The sequence below is a fragment of the Taudactylus pleione genome, unplaced genomic scaffold (assembly GCF_031769625.1).
Source record: "Taudactylus pleione unplaced genomic scaffold, aTauple2 ptg000201l, whole genome shotgun sequence".
NCBI lineage: Eukaryota > Metazoa > Chordata > Amphibia > Anura > Myobatrachidae > Taudactylus > Taudactylus pleione.
The window spans coordinates 19,948,989-19,961,150 of record NW_028284603.1 but is presented as its reverse complement, the minus strand read 5'-3'; positions in this window follow the sequence as shown (position 1 = coordinate 19,961,150).

Here is a 12,162-nt window from a genome sequence, read left to right as displayed (position 1 = left end):
AGGGAGAGAGGCTGAAGAAAGCAGAGCGGCTAAAACGCTGGGCAGGGAGAGGGCAGCAATGCAGAGGTCTGTGAAGACACAGAACAATGGCTAAGAAGCAAAGTGACAGAATAGAGAGAGACCTGGTGTGACTGAGGTCTCAGGAGCACGGGGCGCTATAAAAATACATATAAAAGTCATTGCATCTTTACTGCATTGCGTTTTCTATTATACATTATGTGAACGTCCTTTCTCTCTGCTTCTTCTGCACTTTGTTTTTTTTTCCCAGTTAAGCATTTTAGGCAACTACTGTAACCTCAGTCAGAGAACAAAACAAAGACATGGATGCAATTTTATTGGGAATAATGAAGCGAAAACACAACAATACTGGTCACTAGATGTGCATGCTGTGTTATAAACAATGCAAGAAATAAAATATGTCTGTATGCTGGAGCCTTAATATCTGTTATATAGAAGCAATGGAGCATGTTTTACGTAAACATATTTGAACTTAGGAGTCGGATGGAATCCGGGTGAAACTTATACGGCCCTGCAGAATATTGCACATTTCTTTTTTTATACAGGTTCATTGTAAAAATATATAGTTGTGTGTGTGTGTGTGTGTGTGTGTGTGTGTGTGTATGTGTGTATATATATATATATATATATATATATAATTTATTTATTTTCTCACAAGTCGAATGCCAATGATACATAGCTGCGTACAAAATGGGTGTAACTAGCAATCACAGGGTCCTATAGTAATATTGTGAGGAGGCCCCGTTACTCCAGTATCTACCCCCCAAGAACTAGTCACCTCACTATTCCTCTAAGCCAAACGGGTCCATACTATACATTTGAAGGCCCAGTACACTCTCAGTAGAGCATACGTAAGATCTGGATTTGCAATGCTGGGCCTCCTCTTTCAGGCTACAATAGGCTGCTACACATATGATAGGGTGCTAGTTATATAACACCCTATGGTAGTGATACACCAAACTGAAAACTTGTGTAAAGGAATTCAGCACTAAATCACCAAAGCAACTAGTGTACATAACACAGTCACCTACTGGTATGTTGGGTGGCAGCTATCTCTCAAGTCCTAGACCTGGAAAACAACAAATAAGATAGAGGCACCATAATGGTGTAATATGTTAACATTAGCCAAATAGATAAAGAAAATGAGCTTTAACAACACCCTGGCTAATGGTTACCAGGAACTGTTACACACCCGCCAAGAGGTATATATTTGTAGACAAGGAGGTCCAGTCATTAGATAAGCCATCACAAGCTTTTATTTGATACTCAGCCAATAATTATCTTGCTAACAATAATTCATACTGTATGTTAACATACTAGATCATTAGGGCGACCTCTATCTTACTGTTTTATACAGAAAATATTTAGTCACATTAGTGCCTGTCCCAGTGGACCTTAAAATCTTTTTTGCCCCCTACCACATAAACACATACAGTGAGGGTAATTGTCTCAGAATCCAGGCAACCTAACAGGATATGTTTTGTAGTGTGGGGGGCAACCAGATCACTCAGAGAAAACCCCCTAAACTCTACCCAGACAGGGCCCTGGTTGGAATCGATCCCATGGCCCTAGTGCTGTGAGGCAGCAATGGTAACCACTTTGTTTATTTGATAGAAACCTGTTGTTAATGTCCATTGTTGACCACCGTTGAGTCAGTAATCCACTTGAAGATGGGATGATTTTTGCTCCAGCATGACCAGACCAGACCAGTATACTCTGCTGCCTTCTAGTTTGTAGAATTTCCAGTTAAGATTGTATAAAATAAAAAAGGACAACTTTGTTCAAAATTCATGTAGGATCGTCACCAGCAGCCCCGCAGGGTCATTTACTTGTTGTGCTTCACCCCCGGTCAGTCTATTCTTCAGACAGCTGTACCAAGAAGAGGAAGGGTGGTTGTGCTGTTTGTCAAGACAATGGTGACTGTTACTTTAAATTATGGTGTTATTCTTAACATAAATTAATTTTAATGACATTACACAGGGGAAAATGGCAAAATTAGATACATTTATATGAGCTATTGAAATCCACCTGAAAATTACTGGAAAATGCATAAACGTGTGTGTATATATGGATGAGGTAGTGGTGGAACCACACTTATTGTGCATGATGTGTATGAAAGGATAGATCTATGCTCTACAGAGCTTTCATAGAGCCTATTTTACAAAGCCCATAACAACTAGGGATGTGCGCAGGACCATTTTTGCCGGATTTGGATTTGGTTCTAATTCGTCATTCGGATTTGGATTTGTGAAACTGCGGTGCCTGGCTTTGGATTTGGATTTTTAAAAAGAAAAATGTACAAAAAAAGCTAAAATCACATAAATCTGGCTTTTTTTTCTTCCTAGAGTATTATTAACCTCAATAACATTAATTTCCAGTCATTTACAGTCAATTTAGACAACCTCACAGCTTATAGTATTGTTTTCACCATTATTGGCCAAAGGTTGCAGTGAGCTGACTGGTTACTAAGCGACAGTAGCGGCACAATGACACAGACACCACAGTATAAAGCACATCTATGACACATTGCCACACAGCAGTGGCAGAAATGAGAGGTAGTGCAAGATGGAATGGTCCTTGGGCCCTCCCATCCACCCAGTGGGGTACGGCCACCAGAGTCACAGTACTTCTTTACACAGAGGGCTACGGTCCAAGGAGTCACAGTGGGGGGGGGAGCCGGAAGGCGGAGCTCATGAGTGAGCTCCAGCTGGCTCCCTCAGTGCACGCAGCAGCCAATGGAGTCTGTGTGACTCACTGGCTGCTATAACTGTAGGGACGTCGGATCTTCTCGCGAGCATCCGACGTCAGGAGGCTGCCGTTCGGCCTCGAAGGGGGATCCGAGTCAGGCGGGGAACACCTGAACAGCGTTCGGGAGGGCTGGGATCCCCGATGTTCGGAGCGGTTCGTATTCCACAGAATCCGAACCGCTCATCCCTAATAACAACCAGTCCCTACAGGGCCTCAAGAGGGTGGACAAACATTGCCCTCCTGGCCCTGTAACAGTCGCACTCTAACCCACAGAGCCCTCAACAACACACCATTCATACATCTTACACCTTATTTTGAAATCATCTCCCTCATGAATCTTCTTTTGACATGTACATAATCAAAATACAGGGCACATAAATTGATGAGAATAAACAAGATGTCAGCCATCACAAAGATATAAATAAAAGGAAGAGAAGGGAATAAGTTACAGTAACAACATTTATATTGTACAGCAACAACAATTATATTGTACAGTAACAGTGACATTGTACAGTAACAACATTTATGTTGTACAGTAACAACATTGACATTGTACAGTAACATTTATATTGTACAGTAACATTGACATTGTACAGTAACATATAGTACAGTAACAGTGACATTGTACAGTAACATATTGTACAGTGACATTGTACAGTAACAGTGACATTGTACAGTAACAACAGTGACATTGTACAGTAACAACATTTATATTGTACAGTATTATCATTGACATTGTACAGTAACATATTGTACAGTAACAACAGTTATATTGTACAGTAAAGATCAGTTTTCAATATAATTGGGTGTAAGTAGTTGAGGGAAGCTGGCAGGAAGCAGGAGATGTGAATGTGTATTATCAGTTCGTTTCCGTGATGGAATGCCGATAGTACATAAAGAGAGAAAATACTTTGGGGTCATGGCAATATTGATTAAGAGAATTGCTAGTGCTATATTTTTATAAAATCATGCCAGATACCAGAGAGATTTGGGCAGCACCACCAATGTGGGGAAATAAAGGCCACTGAAATGTAGCTGTGCCAGCAATGAACGGAAGAATCTGGATGTATCCATGCAAGTCTTGCAGGTAGGTACTTCCATCTGTATAGTATTATATATACATTTTCTGTAATCATGACACAGGGCAGAGATGGACGCAGCTCACACAGTGACTATACATCTTTGGATGCAGCCGCTGTGCACAAATATGTAAAAGCAGCAGGAGGCGTCTAATAGAAAGACGCCCACTGCATGCTTTTGTGATCGGCTCCTGCGTGCAAGGACGTGACATCAGATCATCTGCGAAAAACATCGGCAACCTGAGTAGCCCTCAGGTTATTTAGGATTGCTAGTGTTTTCACACTGCCGGGGCCAGTGAAGCTGCGTACAAGGGCACAGCCACTGGCCTTGGTAGGCTTAACCCTTCCCTGCCCCCAAACGACTGCAGATTGCCAATCGTGCTGCGGCTTAGGGGGCACTGCGACCGTCATTGCAGACAGAGATCTGCACATGCCCAGTAGATCCTGCACAATGCGCAGACCAACAACCATCGGAGATGTACGTAAACCATCGGCTGCCAGCATTGTACTGTTTTACTTACAGGCTAACATTTAGAAACCTTAGGATCTGTGTGGACATCTCTAAGATTACAATGGATCCATCCCTATCTTGGAGGTGGCCACAGCCTTGCCCCTCTCTTGAATAAGGTTCTTGCGTTCATGAGCAGATTTTGGAGGCACAGCCTATAGATCCTGGGGTTAGATAAACATGCTACACATTAATATTTAGTGGAAATGATGAGGTTTATATCAGGTCAGGAGGCGAAAGGAGAACAAAGAATATTTATGTAGTATGGAACCGAGAGGCTAAGCTCCTCTGATTCCAATGCTTTCTTTATAGGGGATGTAGTTAGGATACCGGCGGGCGATATCCTGACACTGAAAGCCCTACATGGGACTAAAGACAGGCGTCGAAATCCCGACACCTATCATTAGCCCCACTACAAAATCCGGACACCCGGCATACCGAACCGAACGGGTGTCTTAGGTTCTAGCCAGGGGGGGGAGAGGGGTAGGTTTAGGGACCCCCGGGGGGACTTAGAGTTAGGCAACCCCCTCGGGAGGGCTAGGGTAGGGAAAGAGGGGTTAGGGTTAGGTACCACTAGGGGGGGATAGGCACCCCCCGGGAGGGTTAGGGTTAGGCACTAACGGGGAGGTTAGGGTTAAGCAGTATGGGGGGAGGTTTGGGTTAGGCACCACTAAGGGAGGGTTAGGGTAGGGAGAGGGGAGGGTTAGTGTGCTTATCAGGCCTATGCGGGATTTGAGTCCTTCGGTCTTTTGCTGTCGGTATAAGATCCGGCGGCTGAACATAACGATTCCCTTTATAGATATTGAGAAATATTCATCTCACTTTCTCTCGATTGATATGAAAATGTTCAGCTGCTGACTGCATGGGAAACTAAATTCCTGAATGTTATTTTCTTAACCAGCAGTACGCTCCTGGCAGTTATGTGCGATGAGACAAATGGCTGGGGAGGCACTGGCTAGTATCAGAGCCAGATGTACAGATACATATATGTGGGCATTATACAAAGGTGCAGCAATATATAGTGCTGGAAATTTGGTATGTTTTGATCAGGGATGTGCGGAAAAGGTAGACAGGGGAGGCAGTGCCTCACTGGCCATACACTTTTTACTCCAGAGTTTTGACAATAAAAATGATTTAGAAGATTTTCTTACATTTTTTCTTATAATTTTTCTAGTCAAAACTTTGGAGTATACCTAAGTATGACAGGAAAGGCTCTGCCTCACCTGAGCGCACGTCACTGGCTCCTGGTGTATCACCCATGCAGTATAAAAGTAAACCTTTTACACATCTTCAATCTCCATTTGCAAATAGGTTTGTGCTAAATAAATTTTTGTAAATCGGTCTCTTCTTGACGAACTGCTAACACGCCCTCATTATTTTGCAGCATATATTGCATAAAGCTGGATTAATTGTTGTTTTATAGTCTCCAGTTATGTAAATGTAAAACTAAATGTGTGCGGGATGTAGTCAACGATGTCGACATTCATAATATTGACACCACTTTATCAACAGTATTAAAATGTCGAAAGGCGTTTCGTCGATAGATGAAATATGAACATTCTGAAAATGTCGACGATGTGGATGGGAGGGTTAGACTGCAGGGGGAGGGGTTTAAGGTTAGTGTGTGGGGGGGATGATGAGGTTAGGCACTAGAGGGAAGGGGAGGGGTTAGGGATAGCAGTATGTTACCGAAACGCCCAAAAGATCGGAGCTCTCACCTGAAAGTGACGGTCACGTGACTGCCAGGACGCAGAAGATGCCACTGGAGCCCCATCAGGCGTAGGTAACCCACCGCTGCGCCACCAGGACTATGAATATCAATATGGCCAATGTCAACATTATGACTGTCAACATTTCGTACCCAACCCATGTGTCCCCCAGAATGAATATATATGAATATAAATGTGTCCCAGATAAGTAACTGTTACGTGAGATGCAAGTCAAAATGGCCAGAGGTGTCTGATCATAAGCTCCTGAACTGACAAAGCTAAGAGTTTGTATCAGTTGCTGATTAATACTGATCTAGATGACCATAACATCAATCACACTGGGAAGCTTTATATCGCCTAGAGAAAGCTCCCCCCAATTCACAACTTCAGGTATGCCCTCCCTATTGGCTAGGTAAGATCTCGCCTATTCTCCACTGTCAGAGAACCGGCAGTGGAGTAAAAAGGTTTCAGCTTGTTAGGTGTTTATTTTTTAGCCCATTAGACTACTTTGGATCAGGAAAAAAAGAGAGGGATGTATTAACCAGTATGCCACAGAAGAGATGGGATATCATAAATATTAAAAGGATGCAAATATTAGTAAAGGGGCACGTATTTATCTTTGTCAATAATGGGACCGTCTTTATAATTAATAAGCGGCAATATTATTTTTAATAATGACTTCACAGATATGACTTATTTTTTTGGGAAGGGGGGTACATATATAAATTTTTGGAATGGGTATGTAATGCCAGCTGTCGGGATGCCTCCTGTCACAATACCAACAGCAGCATCTCGATGGTTGGTATCCCAACAGGTGTCGGGCAAGTATACTTACGCTTCCCCCTTCTTCCCCTAACCCTCCCTTCTTTTAGCCTAACCCACCCCGCACCCTAACCCTCCTCTTTAGTGCCTAAACCTAAGTTTTCCCCCTTCATGCCAAAGCCTAACCCTCCCCTCTTAGTGCCTAACCCCCCACCCCCCAGTGGTGCCTGACCCTAACCCGCCCCCTAGGGGTGCCTAACCCTAACCTCCACAAAACCTAACGCTAACCCTGCTAATTTACCTAATCCTAACCATCCCTCCCCCGCGGCTAACACTAAGGGTGCCCCGGCTTATCCTGGTACAGGCACGTGTCCTCCTGGATTCTGGCAGCGGGATTAAAATAGGCATCGGTATTTCGACGCCTATCTTAAGTCCGTTGTCGGGATTCCAGTGTCGGGATTCAGAGGCCGCCGGTCTCATAACTACATCCCATCATTTTTATTTCAGAATGGGGCACCAGTAAAGGGTGACGGGAAGGGGCTAAAGTTGCTTAGCAGTGGTCTAGGCCACATTTTCGGTATCTTTTTATAATTTGTATTAGTGGGTAACTTTACTTCCTCTATAGGATGGATGCAGTTCTCATAGGCAGAACCACAATTCATTCTTTTTCATTGTCTATCACTCAAACTAAAGGTGCGTACACACGGACAGATATATCGTTACGATATGAACGATAACGATATCGTTCAACGATATATCGTTCATTTTTATTCAGTGAACGACCAACGATGTGCGTTCCCATATGAATTATAACGATATCTATGATCGTCCGTACATGCAGCCCAATCTGGACGATATTGTCAACTTTGCCTGTTCAGAGATGTGGCAGGATGACTTCACTGAAAGATATCTTTAATGTCGTTGGGGGTAGAGATCGTCCCATGTGTAAGCACCTTTACTTAGAGTTTCTACATGTTCTAAGTGCAGTTATAAATAATAATAACAAATATAACAGGATTAGTCATCTTAAAAGATGAGGCATGAAAGTGGGACTTAAGGTCTTCAGGACCAAACTATAAGAACCTCCAAGACAATTGAAATTTACTTTCTGCCGAAGTCTTTCACGCAAAGAACATAATCTACAATACAAATAAGGCTTCACACATGACAGGGAGCTAGCCAAAAATAAATACAAAAATGGTTTTCTTGGCGATGTTCTAGATCGACGCAACGGTAATGCTCGAGTGTGGTATATTTTGTCAACATTCATCATGCCAACACGGGCAAAATGTCAACATACTTGGGATGTCCACGTCAACACTGATGAAATGTCAACATGAATAGAATGTTGACAATAGGTTCCTGGTGGTCTAGTGGTGATTTACCTGGTAGGCGGATCTGGCAGTGTCTTCAGTAACTGGCAGTGATGATGACTTTCGGTGGATCCTGTGGTGCTTCCAGCAACTCCTAACCCTCCTTCTAGTGCCTAACCCTAACCTCCCCTCCACCGGTCTGTGCAGAATGTCGACATTTCGCATTCTGCAGATGCAAACATTAATGTCGACATTTTCATCAATTTTGACATCACAACTGTTGACATGTGACTACATACCATAATGTTCCTCCCAGCCAGTTGCCTACTCAGCAGCACATCCCTGAAATATCACTTTTGCTTTAAATATATTTTTCCATTTTACAAAACACTCTCTAAATTCTGGTTCTGGTTTCATGAAACTTATTCAGAGCTGCGTGTCTGACGTTTTCACAACGGACTTTGTTGTTTATTAAAACAATGTAAGAAAAATGTCAAGTACACTTTCACTGAACGCATGATTCATTCCAGTAATGTAAAATCCATTTTAGTCAATATATGTGGAATTGATCCTCTGACTGTTTCCCACCTCATCATTGTGTGGCCTTTTTTGAATATTTTACTTGGTTGAAATAAAAGTTGGAGAGAGATTTCATCCCACGCACTGCAAAGGATTATTATTCAGTCTGGTAAGTCCATGGTAGGTGTTGCTGTGAAGAATGGTTTACACATGTAGGTCTACTAAATGTACTTAGTATTGTATTTACTATAGGGACAGAAACCAAAACTAGACAAATGCCTGGTTTAAAGAGGACCTGATTTCAGGAGAATGTGTTTTGTTTTAACCAAAATCAGAATTTTGTGCCTTTCATATACAAGTCTTGTTGCCGTGTGCCTCTATGACAAAACTTTTATAAACATCTTATCAGTTCTCTAGACATTCACTTGCATAGCTGGTCCCCTAAAGTGACCTCGCTACCAGAACAAACCCAAGGTGACCTCGCTATCAGAGCATGGCCAAAGTGACCTCGCTACCAGAGCATGGCCAAAGTGACCTCGCTATCAGAGCATGGCCAAGGTGACTTCGCTATCACAGCATGTCCAAAGTGACTTCGCTACCAGAGCATGGCCAAGGTGACTTCGCTATCAGAGCATGGCCAAGGTGACCTCACTATCAGAGCATACTCAAAGTGACCTCGCTACCAGATTATGGCCAAGGTGACATCGCTACCAGTACATACCTAAGGTAACCTCGCTATCAGAGCATACCCAAAGTGACCTCACTATCAGAGCATACCCAAAGTGACCTCGCTATCAGAGCATACCTAAAGTGACCTCGCCATCAGAGCATACGCAAAGTGACCTCGCTATCACAGCATACCCAAAGTGACCTTGATACCACAGCATACCCAAAGTGACTTCGCTATCAGAACATACTCAAAGTGACCTCATTACCAGAGCATGGGCAAGGTGACCTCACTACCAGAGTATACCCAAAGTGATCTCAATATCAGAGCATGACCAAGGTGACCTCGCCATCAGAACATGGACAAGGTGACCTCGCCACCAGAGCATGGCCAAGGCGACTGCGCTACCTGAACATACCCAAGGTGGCCTCGCTATCAGAGCATGGCCAAAGTGACATGATAACAGTTTGGCTCCCGTTCATAGAAATACTGTACAGTCCGACACAATAGACTAGGGATGAGAGAAGCAACATTTCTGCGACATTTCTACTTTTGCTTTCAAATAGGCTGTTCCGTAGAGAATGATGTTCCAGCCATGCAATATTTGCCTTTCACTTTTACTTCGCTACTCCACACACTATGAGCTTGACTGATTCAGAAGCATCTGCAGCTACTTCTCAGTACAGCCATGGGAGCCTACTTATTAACTTATGCTAAGGCAAAAATCTGCCTGTGTACGGGTGAGTTTATTATGCTTGCTCAAAGAGATGAGTTTTCAGGAAGCCCTTGAATGTTTTGAGGAAAGAGGTCTTGCAGCGTGAGGGAGTAGAAGGGCCAGATTATGGGCCACATGGGCCTGGGACTCAGTGCTGTGTGGGTGTGGACAGAGCTATTGGGTTTGTACACCCCCTACACTATCAACCCCACTGTGGGCATGATTCAGCATGGATCGCTATTACGATCACAGCAGTGATTACGCACAAAGGTCTGTTGCGAAAATATGCTAATGAATGCAATAGCAAAGCCGTCGCACGGCCAGCATAGAGATGCCCACTACCCCAATACCTTTTAGTCCTGCGTATACATCAGTGACATCGGTCCCTCACTCACAATTACAGCAGGTCTGACCTGTTGCAGAAACTGCAAGTCTTGTTGCATGCAGTGAGTACTCAAGCTTCTTATGCCGTATCAGTGGCTAATTTATGCACGCCCATGCAGCAGCGTTGAAACAGACAGCTACGCCTGCGTTTCTCTGACCACTCCCCTGTCACCACCCCTAAATGCTCACAGCCTGTCACTCACTCTGCGATGGCTGTCACTCTGCTTGAGTGATCGCAATGCTGACTCGCGCACTGCCCTGCATACGAAGTACGCACCATTGACCGATCTGCGTTCTCTGTTGAAATTGCGATCGATACTGAATCAAGCCCTGTATCTCTAAATTCATAAAAATAGAATCATTTCATAATTGTGTGAGAAAAGTATTAAAATTGTATTTCTAGTTATGATTTCCTGTATGGCTGACTACGTGGCCAGCTAGGGATAGACTATCCCCATGGTGAAGTCTTCTTCATAGTTGAAACACGTTGGGTCTGGACTTATGAATCCTCTATGGACAGATAAGCACTTCTTTTGATGAATTTTTCTACGTGTGCTACGTACCATATGCTTTTAATCCACTGCTAAAATAAATATTTTAGTTGGGACTAAGACGTTCCTAATTTTGGTATTGGTTTTCTTGCAGTGTGATTTGCTGAAACAGTGCACACTATGTTCTACCTCTTTTCTCTTTTATATGCTGATCGTATGAATTCTATGGTTGGTCATATGACTGAAGAAATAAGACCAAGTTAAGCAAATAATTCATTACTAACCACTTGTTGGGTTGGATGTTTTTTTTGAACACACATAGTAGGCGCTTTTATTTTCCCTTCACTTTCAATATTATATGTTAGTAGAAATATTTGATATTTTTCATTTGGTAAAAGACTGACAGAGCGGAGCAGCAGTAGGGGGAGGTTTTGCATGGAAATTTAGTCTCATTGCTACATTAATAACAGATTGCAGTGGTGAAAGTCTAGTTAGGAGAAAATTGCAATAATCAATGCAGGAGATTATTAGTATATGTAGAACAGGGATGTAATGTAGTTGGGATCCCGGCTCCACAATCTCGACTATAAGGATTAGGCTTGTGGTTAGGCACTAGGGGGAGGGTTAGGGTGCTGATGTTGGTATTGTGACCGCTGGCATCCCGTACCCAACCTGTAGAAAAGGTTTTGGATGAGGGGAGCAAAGGACAGTTCTTAAGGTGCCCACACATATACCGATGTGCTCACGATACGATTTTATGGCCAATTTCCTCATGAACTTTCATGGGAGCTCCCTTGCCGTCGTGATCACGATTTTGGAAAAAAGACACCCAATCTGTCTTACGATCTATCGGATCGTACGTATCGTGAGATTGGCCATAACAAATTGTGAGTTGAAAAAAAAAAGAAAACAGGCTCTTGACTATTGGTGGGAAATTTAAATAGCCATAACAATGGGAGGGGCTAGCTAGGGAGTATAAACAGTAGTCGTCCTTTAAACTCTGTGTACATTCAGCTCTGCTACTAGATGAGGCTAGGTGTATTCCTGCTGAATCCTGTGCATTGCTACTGTGCTTTTTGTATTTGGCTTGCCTTATACAAAGTTTATTCTACCTGCAAGTGTGTGCTACCTACCTGCATTCTATCCTGTTCCTCAATTCTGTACTGATGCGTCCCTATCAGTATAAAGTGTTGGTCGCTGAAGCTGGGGTCCGGGAGATTAGGAAGAGGGCCCAGCGAAGAAGGACGAG